This window comes from Stenella coeruleoalba (genome assembly GCF_951394435.1).
Source record: "Stenella coeruleoalba genome assembly, chromosome: 17".
In the NCBI taxonomy this organism is placed as follows: domain Eukaryota; kingdom Metazoa; phylum Chordata; class Mammalia; order Artiodactyla; family Delphinidae; genus Stenella; species Stenella coeruleoalba.
In genome coordinates, this window is record NC_137163.1 from 45,858,748 (window position 1) to 45,875,278 (window position 16,531).

A 16,531-nucleotide genomic window follows, 5' to 3' on the forward strand; every position below is an offset into this window, starting at 1 on the left:
CTGGAGAATTGTGATGCTTGCTTTATGTGATTTCTATCATAAATCATTAGAATTTGACCAAGACACTTCAGTGAAACCTACATCATACAGCACATCGCATTTTAGTCTTTCCTACCACTCCACAACTTATCATCAGTACTTCACCATAACTCAGAAACAGAAACAGAAACTGAGTGAGTTCATTGTTAGCAGACGGGCTTCACAAGCAATACTAGTAGAAGTTCTTCAAATGATAGCAGACAGTAACTCAAGCCATAAAAACAAAACAAAGAATGCTGACTAGAGCAGTTGTGTAGGGAATTATAAAAGATACTGTAATTTCAAATTTCTTCTCCTTTCTTCTCTTAACAAATTTAAAAAGTAAGTGCCTAACCAATATGACTATATTTGGATTGTTCTCTATATAACATAAAAAAATCATATATTTGATGATATGGCACAACGAAGGCAGTGAGAACAAAGCTGTGTTAGAATAAAAATGACAGTAGATCATAAGCTGAATCCGCAGGAAGAAAGGAAGAGAACCAGCAATGGTAAATAGATTACCCGACAAACTCAAAAATATTTATTTGCTCAACTTCTCTAAGCTCTTTGAAAAAATAAGCTTGTGAGAAGTAATTATTATAATATGTTGTTAAGTATGTAAAATATATAAATGTAATAAAAACAAAAAAGAGGGGAAGGCATACAGCTCTATAAAAGTACAGTTTCTGTTTCTATCTGGAATGAACCTACTAAAAATCTGAAGAGATTCTGAGATGTATTCCATAAGCCCTAGTGCAGCCATTACTCAAACAATGTGGTTAAAAATCATTAAAGGAATTACATGTTACAGTAGAAAATATCTACTTACTATAAAAGGAAAATGGAGGAACAACAACAATAACAAAAAAACAAAAACATGAGACATGTAGAAAACCAAAGGTAAAATGATAGACATAAGTAAATCCTACCATATCAATAATAAAAACTAAATGTAAATGAATTAAACAATACAATCAAAAGGCAGATATTGTCGAACTGGGTATTAAAAAATGTTTTCTATAGGAGACACTGCTTGGATTCAAAAGTCTAATGTGTACAAAGTAAAAGGATGAAAAAATATACCTCATGCAAATAGCAACCGTAAGCATTGCTGAAGTGGCTATACTAATACCAGAAAAAATAGACTTTAAAACAAACAAAAAGGTTACTAGATATGAAAAGGGACATTTTATGATAAAGAAAGGGAAGATACAAAAATCTTTATCATATTTGCCCTGAATAAGGTAAAACCAAAATACACGAAGAAGAAAATACCAAAATCCATGAAGAATTGAAGGAAGAAATAGATAATTGCACAACATTAGGTAGAGGCTTCAGTACTCCACAGTCAAAAATGGATAAAACAGTTAGGGAGAAGATCAACAACGATATAGAAGACTTGGACGAGACTATGAATTAACAAGACCTAATAAATGTTTACAGAACACTCAACCAAACAGTAAAATACTCATCCTGCTCAACTACATGTGAAACGTTTTCCAGCATAGATGACATGCTAGGCTGTAAGAGAAGAGATTGAACCCCACATACATTGCTGGTGGGAATGTAAAATGGTGCGGCCATTTTACAAAACAGCTTGAGAGTTCCTGCAAGTGTTAAACATACAGTTACCCTATGACCAGCAGTTCCACTACTAAATATATACCTAAGAGAAATAAAAACTTATGTCTGCACAAAAGCTTGTACGTGAATGTTCATAGAAGCATATTTCTAAAAACAAAAGGTGGAAATAATTCGAATGACAACCGGATAAATGAATAAACAAAATGTGGAATATCCATACAATAGAATAGCATTCAGCTATAGAAAGGAATGATCTATTGATCCATGTTACAACATGGATGAACCATAAAAGCATTATGTAAAGTACAAGCAGCCACTCACAAAAGATCACATATTGTAAGGTCCCATTTATATGAAATGCCCAGAATAGCAAATCTGTAGAGACAGGAAGTAGATGAGTGGTTGCCTAGGGCTGAGAGGGTTGAGGAGATTGAAAAAAGCTTGTTAATGTGTAATGGGTTTTTTGTGGGGGGACAGAAATCTAAAATTGGATTGTTGTGATGCTTACACAAGTCTTTTAGTGGTTACACTGAGAACCACTGAATTGTATACATTAAAGTGTTGAAATTATGGTATGTAAATTACATCCCAATAAAGCTGTTAAAATTATGATAATTTCATATTTATAAATTAGAAAATTCATCGAAAATGACAAATTCTTTAAAAATGCAAGCTAACAAGACTAACGCAAGAAAGAAAACATATCTCAAAAACCTATATCTACTGCAAAAGTTGTTTGTATAATTAAGTACCTTTACAGAAAATGATTTCCAGGGATAAATGGCTTTCCAAGTAAATTGTTCCAAATATTTAGGGAAGAAATATTGGTAATCTTACATAAAAATCTTCCAGGAAACAGAAAAGTATATATTGCTCAAAATATTTATAAGGCCAACATAAGCTTCAGATCAAAACTAAAAAGAATATTACAAGAATAGAATCACAGGCCAGTTTCTCTTTTGAACATGCATGCAAAATGTGTAAACAGAAGCACAAACTGTATCCATGGTATGTAAAACAATCATATATCACAATCAAAGTAGCTTTATTCTAGTAATGCAAGGTTGGTTTAATGTTCAAACATGAAACTGATCCCAGGAATGAATTAGAGTGGGAAAAAAAGTCATTTAAAACAGAAGTCTTGGGACTTCCCTGGTGGTCCAGTGGTTAGAACTTGGCACTTTCACTGCTGGGGCCCTGGGGTCCAATTCCCGGTCAGGGAACTAAGATCCTGCAAGCCATGAGGCAGGGCCCCCCCCCCAAAAAAAAAGGAAAAAAAGAAGACTTAACCAGGAGAAGCACAAGATCGAATAAACATAACAGATAACACCTTATGAAAAGTAGGTGAAGATTATGGAATATGCTAAAATTTTAAAACAAAAAGAAACATTTAAAGATTCAAGAGGATGTGACAAATATTGTACATAGGCAAAAAATAAAATAAAATAAAATATACGGATGATGGGAGCCCAAAAATCCAGATGCCCATGTCCTGTCTCTGAAGATTCTCATTCAATGGGTTATGGATTTCCTCTATGTTTAAAAACCTACAGGTGTTATAAAGCAGAAACTAACACACCATTGTAAAGCAATTATACTCCAATAAAGATGTTAAAACACAACCAAACAAACCTACAGGTGATTCTGATATGATTCACAGACAATGGAAAGCTTCTGCTTTACAGGAAATAATACCAGATTATTTTGTTATTTTATAGTTATAGTAACAGGTTGTACTATTGACCGGTAAGTCTGATGTCAAAATGCACTCCCCACTAGGGATATAAAAGGAACTAATAGTCTCTGCGGCTGCTTGGTGGCAGCATGCATGTATTGCAAGGGCAATTATTGTAGGAATCCAAATGAGTGGAACATTTTAGAATTGGAAGACTACATACAGATCATCTAGTCAAGTTTCCAACTATTATAGTTGTGAAAACTAAGGCCCATATAAAAGAAATGATTTATCTCCAAAGAGCGTTAGTGAAAGAGTATGAAATTAAAAATATCTCTGAACTTTTAATTTAGTGCTGTTTTTATTAATCTCATGTATTAGCTTAAACTTCAGTGTGACAGATTTGGGATTGAATTCTTGCTCAAATTTACTGATTGTGTGCCTTTTAGTAAGTTACTAAAACACTTTTTTTTTTTTAAATAGATTTATTTTTGGCTGCGTTGGCTCTTCCTTGCTATGCGCGGGCTTTCTCTAGTTGTGGTGAGCGGGGGCTACTCTTTGTTACGGTGCGCGGGCTTCTCATTGTGGTGGCTTCTCTTTGTTGCTGAGCGCGGGGTGTAGGTGTGTGGGCTTCAGTAGTTGTGGTTCACGGGCTCTAGAGTGCAGGCTCAGTAGTTGTGGCACATGCTCTTAGTTGCTCCGTGGCATGTGGGAGCTTCCCGGACCAGGGCTCAAACCTGCACTGGCAGGCAGATTCTTAACCACTGCGCCACCAGGGAAGCCCTACTAAAACACTTCTAACTTCGCTTTTCACATATGTAAAATGGTGAGCCTTGGCTGATATAGAATATGAAATAACCTAGCACTGTTCTTAACACATACACGTAGTTAACATTTTTTGGCTCTCATCCCTCTTAAACAGCCTCTATCCTCTTAACAATGTAAGTGTGTTTCAGCTAGCAAAGCACCCCAGAGCTGACCACATTCTGGCAAGAGATATAGGATTCTTTTTCTTGCTGGTGGTTCTTTATACCTGATATTTGAACTGCACTGAAACATGAATATCTCTTGTTTATACTGTATTAATGGATTGATGAATTTGATAGATGAATTTTAAAAAGTAATATGCAGGAAAAAAAAGTAATATGCAGGAATTGAGCTGCCTTACTCTCAAGAAATATAATTCGATAGTGGTGGCTAAAACGATAAACAGTGTTTGGACAGGGAGTCCACATTGGATGTGAACTACTTGTACTCCCATTCGTCTATTAAGAATAAATAGAATCCTTTCAAAATCTGTTTTAAAGGGCAGTTATTTCCTTCTGACTCATTTAAGTTACCTGCAAGAAAAAGACAGTCTCCTGAATCCTTGCTTAAAAGGCTTTTAATATAAAGCAGATAATTTTTTGCAACATTTCCCAAACTTTTCATTATCAAATTGGCTGAGGCTTCTCAACAATTATCATTTCACAACAATATCTCCCTTTTCACCTTTTTTTAAAGAATTGGCCTCGTAGATGTGCCCTTAAAACAGAGCTTCACTCTCAACTTATTTTAAATTTTGTATTCAAACAGTATGAAGAAAACAGGATCAGGGAATTCAGCCATAGAAGTGAATGGATTACTGATACATGCTACATCATGGATGCAACTAAGTGAAAGAAGTCAGGCGCGAAAGGCTCTATATTGTATGGTTCCATTTATATGAAATGTCCAGCAGTGGCAAATCCATACACACGGAAAATATTATACATTAGTGGTTTCCAGGGGTTTGGAAGAGAGGGAAATAGGGAATGACTCCTCAAAATGGGTGTATGTTTCCTCTTGGGGTGATGAAAATGTTTTGTAGTTGGACAGTGGTGATAGTTGCACAACATTGTGACAGTAGTAAATTCCAGTGAATGGTACAGTGAATTGTAAAATGATCAAAATGGTGAATTTTGTGTTATGTTCATTTTACTACAATAAAAAGGAGAAAGAATTAGGGAAAGACTTAGAGTTTGGGAAACTAAGGTGAACTGGTCAAGAAAAAGACAGCTCTACTGTTCAGTGTTCTCTCAGCTCTCCCAGTGCATTAATCCTCAGCAAAAAGTAGCCTGAACTTGTCGATGATAGTCATTCAACACAGTCCAGGGAAAAGTAAATAAAATAAAACCCAACTCTTCTTCTTTAGCACTTCTATGAAAGGTTAACTTGCTGCTCAGCCACGTGGACATTCATGAAGACGTTTCACTTTAGGTGTCCTCTACTTCAGTACTTTACTCACAGCTCATTCACACATGTAGGCAACAGCATTCCTTAATTCGATGGAATCTGCAGTGCTGGTTGTGATCGGTCTCATGAAAAGCAAAGGGAAGGAGGAAAAAGCCTCCACATTGACTTGGTGGTCTTGACGAAATGGATGCAGAAGACAGCTTGAGTGTCAAACTGAAAACTGTTATTTTCCTTTTCCTTTTCTTTTTATCTTTCCTATCAGGTCGTCTGCCCACTTCCCACCCCCTTCTTTCAAACAGGAAAGACACTAATTAGCTGGTTTTTTGTGTTTTTGGTAAAACAGCTATTGTTTTGCGTTTCTTGTTGTTCGGTGAACATTATTGTTTTTACTGCCAAATGAGCTTCAGTGGTTGATGTAGGGGGTCTCTTGGGAACTTAACTTTTTCCAGTTTAAGTGGAAAAGCTTTTTTGTTTGAATTGGCTTTTACTGGGTGCTTCAGGGTTTGCTCTTGGCTCTTTGAAGGGGGACTGAATAGCACTGTGTTTCCTTTGAGGTTCCAATGAATAAAGGATCCTATGTCTTGGGCACTTTTTGTTGATTTTGCTGTGTGTCCTCTCTAGTAGCCAGATGCAGATTCCAGGAAAATGACATATAAATGAATATAAGTAATCTAATATTTTTACAGTTTGCTTTGGCCATACTCCTGGTCTTACTCTACTTGTAGCAGATGGCTTTAAAGAGCATTAGCTATGTATATATTAAAAATAATATAAATATACCAATATTAAATATTATATTGATGTATAAGTGTAATATACTAATATTTATATTAGTGTATAACCTGTATTATATTAATATATATTTTTGCCTAGCATATATTATATACAAAATATATGAGTAATGAAATGTATTTCTATGGTTAATATGTTCATAATATTAATATGATATATCCTGTAATATTGATTATAAAAGAATTATATCATAATATATAAATATATAATTATTATTATCTGATATAATACACTATAGTTAATATATTCTATATAACAATATATAATGTATTAGTATAATTGTATTATATAATATAAATATAATACATATATAAAACTATATAACTTTTAGTTATACATTACACATACGAGTATGTATAGCTATTTATAATTTTATTGACATAGGAATCTGGTCATCATAAGAATTGATGTAACAATATGCAATATTTTCAATCAAATGGGCCTTAACCTCACTACCTACACATAAGTACTTTTAAAATCTTGAACCCTGTCTAACTCATGCTTCCATATCTCTCAACCCCCTTTTCTACACATGCACGTAGACACACATTTATACGCGATATATATGTATACTACCAGTTTTCAGTTCAATGTATATAAATATATAATATATAATTATATTCCTGTCTATGTATACAAATATAAATCAAAGGTATGTGTATAGGTATGTATTTCATATGTTTCTATAAATATACAAATAATGTATGTGTATATAAATACATGACTGTATACATACATACACAGAAATATACTTATTTAAACAAAAGGGACCTAAATATAGTTCTTTAAGAATAAAAAGTTATGTCTCACTGTTTCAGTAACAGTTTATAGTTTTCTACTGTATGTGCTTCTATAATTGTTATGAACATTTCGCATTTTTGTTGAATGTTGTTTTAATTTTTTGCCTTTTTTTGTTTTTTGTTTGTTTTTTTTTTGGTACGTAGGCCTCTCACTGTTGCAACCTCTCCCGTTGCGGAGCACAGTCTCCGGACGCACAGGCTCAGCGGCCATGGCTCACAGGCCGAGCCGCTCCGCGGCATATGGGACCTTCCCGGACCGGGGCACGAACCCGTGTCCCCTGCATCGGCAGGCGGACTCTCAACCACCGTGCCACCAGGTAAGGCCAGTTTTTTGCCATTATTAATGAAGTTCTGAAGAATACGGTGGGCAAGATTACTTGAAAAACTCTCCTAACAGAAATGGGTTAGGTATGCTAGGTTAAATGTACACAACTTATTTTTAAGTGCGTGGTTGATTTTGGAAGTGTGCAGTCGAAATTTCCAGGACCCATGAAGGAACGGTGGTCCATGTGTGAGAGTGATAGCTCTATTAAGAGTGGATTGAAGATCTTGACAGCTTAGAACAGAAGCTGGAAATCCTGTTTTTATGGAGCCAAATGGCAAATATTTTAGGCTTTGTAGACCAAAGAGGCAAAATTGAGGATGTTATTTAGGTACTTAGGTAACCATTTAAAATGCTACCAGTTAAAATGTGAAAATTATTCATAGCTTATAGGCCATAAAAAATAGGCAGCTGTCTGGATTTGGAATACAGGCCGTAGTTGAATGACACACCTGGTATAGAGACTTGTTTTTAAATGGCCATGACCACATGGGAGGCAGGAGGTAAGACTCTATCCCTACTAGATGGGAAGTTAGAACTAAACCTACCTATCCCTGGCTTCACCTTTAATGAAAGGGTGTGCCAGGAGAAAAAAATATCTGCTGGCAAAGGGAGACTAAGAGCAAATTCTCTTGACCTCTGCTCTGGGTAGGAAACAGGTAGGAAATCTTGAGAATTCTGAACCGCAGATCTGTGTTCACAGTATTTGGGTTGCAAATTTATTTGCGGTCTTGCAAACAGAAGCTAAAAAATTAACTTAAAATGCTCCTAAATCTGTGGTATTCCAAACACAAAACTAAACCCTTTCTGGAGAGGTAGACCTTCAACACAGGCCTATAGCGTTCCCACAGATAAAGTTTAGCTAAACGTGAGCTCATGATCTAAATTTACACAATAGTGAAGAAATCAGCTACAAGTGGAGAGAATCAGCAAAAACAATCAATACCAGAATTAAATTCCCAAGGCCATCCATCAGATGTTGGAATTATCAGGTGCCAGGCAGAAAATATACATAAAACTAGAACTGAAACAAGGAGCAAGGATGTTTTAAAAGACTGGGTAGGATCTTTCAAACATTTTTAAAGTACATGTCATTGATAAAGCTAAAAACTCGAAGGTTGTGTAATACAGCAGATTAATAGTGGAGAAGAGTGAATTTATGCTGTTTTTAAAAATATGGCAGATCAGATTTCCTGCCTAATCATATAAGTTGATTTATCTTAAAAAATACACAGTATTTTAAAGACTTATTGGCTATAAAATAAGTTAAGGGTATTTCAAAGGGCTTCTCTGCAAAGAGAAGTGAGAAGTAGCAAAACACAGAAAGTTGAGGGGAAAAAATGTCAATATATACATTGCTATAGGGTGAACTAAACCTTAGGCCAGCAACTATGAGGAGGAGCTGACCCTTAGATACGTACAACTAAACTGGAACCTTCAAAAAGTTCAACTATTTATAAGTAAAAAGAGTTATTAAAATTAATAACCAAGTGTTTTAATTGACATCAGAAGAGTAAAACAATAAACCCTGAGAACATAGAAAAATAGACAATAAAGATATGAGCAGAACTTAATAAAACAGAAAAAAGTATAAAATTGAGGTGATTTAGTAAGTCAAAAGAATATTCTTTGAAAAGATTTAAAAAAACAAACTTTGATTAAGCAAAACAAAAACGTAAGTAAACAATATACAGAAAGAATCAGGACAGTGTTATAGCAGAGAGTACAAACAGAGAATATATGAAATGCCAGTAAATTTGAACATTTCTGTAAAGTGGACAATTTCCTAGCTCCTAAAGTTTACCAAAACGGACACAAGAGGAAATTTGTAGCTGGAGTTCTTGCACCAGTAATGGAATTAAGTGAATAGTTTACAATCTTTCACCAAGAAAATACCAGACCCGGCCAGATCATTTGGGAGGTGAATTCTATCCAACTTCTGTTAAACAGATAACATCAATATTAACAAAGAAAAACTTCTAGAGAGTAGCAAAGGAAGAATGCTCCTTCATTCATCTTATGAAGTCTATATAATTCTAATACTGAAAATAGATTAGGACTGTAAGGAAAAAGAAATTTACAGGTCAAATTTACTTGTAAATATAAAAGGAAAAATTTTAAACTATGATATTAGCTACCCACGTTCACTAGAGTAAGAAAAAGCATGAGCAAGTTAGGTCATCCAATGAATGAAAAGGTAGTTTAATGTCAAGAATATATATCAATAGATTGAAATCACCACATTTTATTTCTTTCCTCTGTCTCTTTAAAAAATTGCTAAGTACTTATATTGATCTCTCTTGTACTAGGCACTGTGCCAAGTCACTTACATATTTACTCCTTTAAACCTTCTATCATCCCTGGGGGAAAGTTCTATTTTGCTTCCATTTCTTAGCTAAGACTCTAACCCCCAGGAAAGTAAAGCAACATTTGTAGGTTTTTGTGGATGGTCAGTGACGGGACCAGTACAGGAACATCCAAAGTCTGTGCTTGGAAACAGTGCCCCATGTTGACACTCACATTACAGTTGAAAGGAAAGGAACCATGCACTTACCATATAGATTAAATCTCACATTACAGGTTAAAGGAAAGGAACCATGCACTTACATTATAGATTAATACCCACATAACAGGTTAAAGGAAAAAGAAACATGTGCTTCTCTCAAAAGTTGTAAAGAAGGCTTATCCATTTCTAAATATATTTCCCAATTTCTTTTGCTTGTTTTCTGACCTTTGTAGTGCATTTTGCCATGAGGAAAATTTTGATTCTTATATAATTAAATGTATCCTTTTTTCTTTGTATCTTAGAAAGATATTCCTCATGAATAATTTATTTCAAGTCTCCCAGGTTTCTGATACTTTTACACTTTCATTATTTTTTAACTTTTAACTAGTTGCTGTATCTAGAATTTAGTAATTCTATGATAGCTATATTTTCCCACTTTTGTTGAATGATTTTTGCTACTGATCCAAAACGTGAATTTTATTTTAATCTCAATTCCCTTATATCTTGCATCTAATTTTAAGATGCTTCCTATTCCACTGGTTGTTTTGTCTATCTAAAACAAAATGCTACCTTAAAAACAATGTAATTATAATATAATAAATGTCATTAGTAAACATAATACAATATATAATAAATAGCATAATATAAAATAACAAAATATAATTTACCATATAACAAGGTCAAAGGAGAGCAAAAGTATACAATCACTTGAAATATCCCCCAAAAGATATTTTATAAAATTCAATATTCATTTGTAATTTAAAAGAAAGCGTAAAATAGGGATTGATGAATGCTTCCAAAATGAGAAGAAATTATATGTCTAAAAGAGAAAGAGGTAAGTGATAGACTTTAGTAACACTGGCAATAAATGCAGGACAAGATGAGGATGCCTGATATAATGTTAAAGAAAAAGTATTATGTAACATTGTGTTTGCAGCACTGATGAGTTCAGTGAAAAGAGAATCTCATAGAAAAGAGTATCTCGTTCTTCTTAATGTATGTACACTTGTCCATTGCATGAACATAACAGCTTATTTAACCAATATGTTACTGATCTGCATCTGGATTTCTAGGTTTTCATGGAATTTTATTATGCACAGTTGCTTCAAACACTAGGACTTCCTCTTATGTTTATATCTTTTGAAAGAAACAATATCTCCACAGATGATTTATCTGTGCTGGCTGCTAGCTGACTTTGGGTACTTCTCAGTTCTTCCCTTTACCTTCCTAGTCAATATGAAAAGGGAAGGCAAGAAGGTCTCCTGTTTAGAGACTGTAAAGGTAGGTCTTGGTGATAAAGTCTTGGTGGTAAAGGCTAAAAGTATTAACCCAGAACAAATGTTTTTCCAGCTGTAACTGTGTGTGATTCCCTTGGCTTGATTCCATAGAGGATGTAAGACAAGACTGTAGAATCTGCCCTCAAAGTGCTTCCAGTAGGATGAGCTAAGTCAAGTATGGTGGCATATCTAATTCAAGACAAACTATATAACATCTCCTTTTCTCTCCTGGCAAAACTTGGTGGAGTGAATGTAGAAGTCACTGTATGCTTTAAATTAAAGCAACACAATAAATCTTGTATTGGAAGGTGCTTATTCTGGTCTCTTTGTGGAGACAAATTGGAAATTGTCTAGAAGAAGGAAAATTAGGTTAACCGAAGTTAAACTCATAAAAAATTGAGCATTAATTAAATATCTGTGGTCTATGTTTCTCTTTGATCATAATTTCTCCCAATTTATAGACCTCTTTGATACCTGATTAATCCTTGTCAAAGATGCAGTTAACAATGATTATTACTGTGTATTAGGTTTTGCCTGGGCCCTGAAGAAACTATCCTAAATCACCAGCTATGATTGTCACTTGATTTCCTCACAGAGAACAATCAGAACTCCTTGTCTTAAGTGGCTTGGGATGTGAAACTAGTTAGTCTCTTAGATACTGTTAGAGGACCCTACAGAGCCCATTGGTGAAAGTTTGGAAAACACTGGGCTTCTTAAGATTGATTCTTGTAGTGCTTCAGGAAAGATCACTGAACCAAAAGGATAACGGTGTTTCTGGTTCTGTTGTTAGTGTTCTCCATGGAAACATTGCTGAAGCTTCTGGACTCAATTTCCTTCCCCATGTGTGAATGTCACTGAAAAGATCCAACTCCATTCTATTCCCATGTAACTTCAGAAACTAAGCAAAATGAAGACTCAAAATTCATTTCAAATAATGAAATGAATATATAACATAGAATGGAACTGGGAAGATACCTGGTTTAAATTCTGGAAAGTACCAACTATACAATTCTGGATAAGTTGCTTCATCTTGCTTAGTCTAATTTAATGCCCATCTCACAGGATGTTATGATGATTAATTTAATATCTTTGTATAACGTACAGTGTTATGTAATTTCTTCTTGTTTTTCTTGAGTAAATTCATATCCTTAAGCAACTCACTGTAAACAACAGTTACTTACTTGCTTAAATTACTCTTATCTTCTATTATCAGCTGAATTGTTACCTGCTCAAGTTAATATGTGGAAGTCTTAACCCCCAATACCTCGTAATATGACTGTATTTGGAGATAAGGCCCTTAAGTAGGTAATTGAGGTCAAATGAGGTCAAATGGGTGGGCTCTAATCCAATATGACTGGTGTCCTTATAAAAAGAAAATATTAGGACACAGACATGCACAGAGAGAAGACCATGTGAAGACAAAAGGAAAACATGGCATCTACAAACCAAGAAGGGATACTTGAGAAGAAATCAATCCTGCTGACACCTTATCTCAGATTTCTAGCCTCTAGACCTATGAGTGAGTAAATTTCTGTTGTTTAACCTCCTCAGTCTCTGGTACTTTGTCATGGCAGCTCTAGGAAACTCATACAACTTTTTATGGCCTCCTTGTCTCAAGTTGAAAGTTCAATATTTGGCATCATAGCTAGGAAACAAAAATATCATCTACATTCCTTGTTGTAGTCTTTCTTCCCCATTCTCATTGCTAGTAATTTCCATATTTGGGTCTCTTTTCTGTGCCTTGTAAACAGAGCGTTACGCTCATTTCTGGTCTTACTGCTAATATACAGTAAATGTGCAGATACCGAATAGATTTTGGAGAAGTGCAGCATATAGTTGGCACATGTGTGTATGTGTGTGTATTCATATAATTTATACTTTTTCTCTATTTTCTTCCTTTGGTGTGAGCTAAGATTCTCTGCTTTTGTGACAAGTACTCCTGAATACTAATCCCTGAATTTAATTCACCAAAAATTGCCAAAAATAATAATAATATGGGGAAAGAGAGAGTGATAGAGGGAGAAGAACAAACAATCAGGCAAGGGCAGTACTGTGAATTATTAGGGTCTTATAATAAGATTATGTTAGTCTAGAGGAAATGACTGTAAATATCATCAGTGAGCCCAGTTGGTCTTTACTGACTGCTAGACACATCCCTGAGTTCTGTTCTTAGTCTCCAACTGTATGATTACTACTGTCTGGAAGTATTATTTGAACAACTAAAGTCACTTAATGGAAAAGGAATATGTCTTTAGAGAATCAACAGTAATTTTTCTATCTGATTAAAAAGGACTGTTGACTGTCTGGAAACCTCAGTCATATTTGTAAGCAGGAAAGCATTGGCTATTAAAAGTGGATGATGTAAAGAGATGAGCAGAAACTTTGGCGATAGGTATACCTGGATTTAATTCTCACTTCTACCGCTTGGTAGCTGGATAGCCTTAGGCAACTTTCATACCTCCCTGAAATTCACTTAATTCAGTCTGTAAAATGGCATAATAACTTATTATAGCATCCTTTTAGGAATTTTAAATCAGTTATTGAAATAAAAGTACACAATATATAGACAAGTATGGATTCCTCAATAGGTGTTTGACCTTTCATTTCTCCAGTATCCCACCCGCATCAAATAAAGAAAAATACTTTTTAAAATTTACGAATATTTCATTGTTGTAAAGTTAAAGCCATAAAAATAAGCAAATGGCCTACTATCATACCATTAGAAGAAAAAAAAAAAAGGTGTTCATGAGAGTTCCATATTAGAATACAAGTTTTCCTTAGGCACCTGTTTATGTATGCTATTCTGCTCTTTACAATAAATAATTAAATTTAAAAGACTTAATTCGTCACTTTTAAGACCTTATTAGTTTACAAATTACATATTGACCTATGCTAAATTTTATACCGACCCATGCTAATGAATTCAGTACAGAAAACAAAAAACACTGCACTAAAGCAAATTATATATATATATTATATATATATATAATATATATTTATAATATATATATATATATATATATCTTAAATGCATTTATATCCTACCGTGTCTCATAAAGCATTGTGGTAACTCACCGGAATACAGACAATCAAATATAATGGCAAAAACACTTAATATAAACAGTGCCAAGGAAACATAGAAGATGAAGAAAAGACGAGGGAAATGTGAACAGGAGGACGTGTAGTTAATCGAGTTGTATGTTTTTACCTTAAGCTTCTCTGTGTGGGGACTTCCCTGGTGGCACAGTGGTTGGGAATCCTCCTGCCAGTGCAGGGGACATGGGTTCAGGCCCTGGTCTGGGAAGATCCCACATGCCGCGGAGCAACTAAGCCCGTGCGCCACAACTATTGAGCCTGTGCTCTAGGGCCAATGAGCCACAACTACTGAAGCCCGTGTGCCACAACTACTGAAACCCCAGCGCCTAGAGCCCATGCTCTGCAACGAGAGAAGCCACAGCAATGAGGAGCCCACACACCACAATGTAGAGTAGCCCCCACTCGCCCCAACTAGAGAAAGCCCATGTGCAGCAACAAAGACCCAACACAGCCAAAAATAAATAAATTTATTAAAAAAAAAAAGATTCTCTGTGGATAAAACAACATGTAAATAATTGGTTACAAAGCCACATTATTTGAAGGTGCCAGACTGCACATTAACAGTCTGACACAAAGGGACAGCACAGGAAAACTATTCAAAGATAAAGATTTTTAAATCTTTGCAGTTTGAAACCTTTTAGAGCAAGTATAAGGAGCTCGACACACATTTCAACACTCAACATGTTAATCGCATGTTCAAAGCATGTCTCAAAGTCATTGGAAATAGTTGCTGTCTCTGTCTCTGATATGTAAAACAGATCTGTGATGTGTAAAACTCAGGAGGTATTGATATCCACTTTTTGGCATCTGAACAGGAAACAAAGTTGTTTCGCAGTGATAATAAAGAATGAAGTAAATGCAACAGTGAAATAAAAGACAAAGTACTGAGGGATTGTATTAACAAAACGAATCCAACTAAATTCTGGTGACCTGGGGCCTACGGTTGTACACACTGCATGGAAATACCCCAGCCTAAATACTGGCATAGGAGGAAGGGTACTGCTAAGCCCATCACAGTATAAGCCTTTTAAATGTCCCTTTCAAGGTTGTCTCCACTCAACACTGAGTATAGGAAATCTTCCCATCAGGCAGAAACACTGGCTGCGCAATGATTGACCAAGAAATTAACACACTAATGAATAAATGATGCTAATTTATTTCTATCTCTGACAACGGGAAACAGCACACACTCTGTGTCAATGATATGTCCTCTTTCCCACTTTTCTAAATGGTCAATTATGTTTTTCCCTTCATTGCTTTATATCATTTGTGGCAGGCATGATGGGAAATGGCTACCAATGGTTCTGTTATTGATTTCTACCTTCCTTTCACTGTGGCTAAAGAAGATACTTTGTATGATTTCAGTTTCTTAAAAATGTATTGGTACTTGTATTGTGGCGTAACATATGGTCTTTCCTGGAGAATGTTCCATGTGTACTTGAGAAAAATGTGTATTCTGCTGTTGTTGAGTGGAGTGATCTATATATGGCTGTTACGTTTAGTTGGTTAAATGTGTTATTCAGTCCCCCTACCCCTCTACTGATCTTCTGTCTAGATGTGTTATCCATTATTGAAAGCAAGGTATTGATCTCCAACTATTATTTTAGAACTATGTATTTCTCCCTTCAGTTCTGTCAATGTCTGCTTCACATATTTGGGGGATGTTTGGTACATATATGTTTATAGTTGTTATATCTTCTTGATAGATTGAACTTGTTATCAACATATAGTGGCCTCCTTTTCCTCTTGTGATAGTTTTTGATTTAAAGTTTATTTTGTGTGATATTAACGTAGCCATCCCAGATCTATCTTCCTTCCTTCCTTCCTTTCTTTTTCTCTCTCTCTCTTTCTTTCTTTTTGTTACTATTTGCATGGGATATTTTATTCTGTGCTTTAACTTTCAACTAACTTGTGTCTCTTGAAATCAAGTGAGTTTTTTGCGGGCAGCATATACTTGGATTATGGATGTTTTTAAAGTCCATTCTGCCAATATTTATCTTTTTTTTTTTTTTTTTTTTTTGGTGGTACGCGGGCCTCTCACTGTTGTGGCCTCTCCCGTTGCGGAGCACAGGCTCCGGAAGCGCAGGCTCAGCGGCCATGGCTCACGGGCCCAGCTGCTCCGCGGCATGTGGGATCCTCCACGAACCCGTGTCCCCTGCATCAGCAGGCAGACTCTCAACCACTGCGCCACCAGGGAAGCCCGCCAATTTTTATCTTTTTATTGGAGAGCTTAATCCACTT

At 35.3% G+C, this 16,531-nt stretch overlaps 1 pseudogene across 1 annotated transcript in view; it reads left to right on the forward strand.

Moving 5' to 3' along the window:
- LOC307175747 (UDP-N-acetylglucosamine--peptide N-acetylglucosaminyltransferase 110 kDa subunit-like) overlaps positions 1 to 16,531 on the forward strand; it is a 45,131-nt pseudogene that overhangs the window by 2,669 nt on the left and 25,931 nt on the right. Inside the window, exon 3 of the transcript XR_013831788.1 lies at positions 7,234 to 7,406. The product of XR_013831788.1 is annotated as a UDP-N-acetylglucosamine--peptide N-acetylglucosaminyltransferase 110 kDa subunit-like (transcript). The remainder of the gene's footprint in view (positions 1 to 7,233; positions 7,407 to 16,531) is intronic.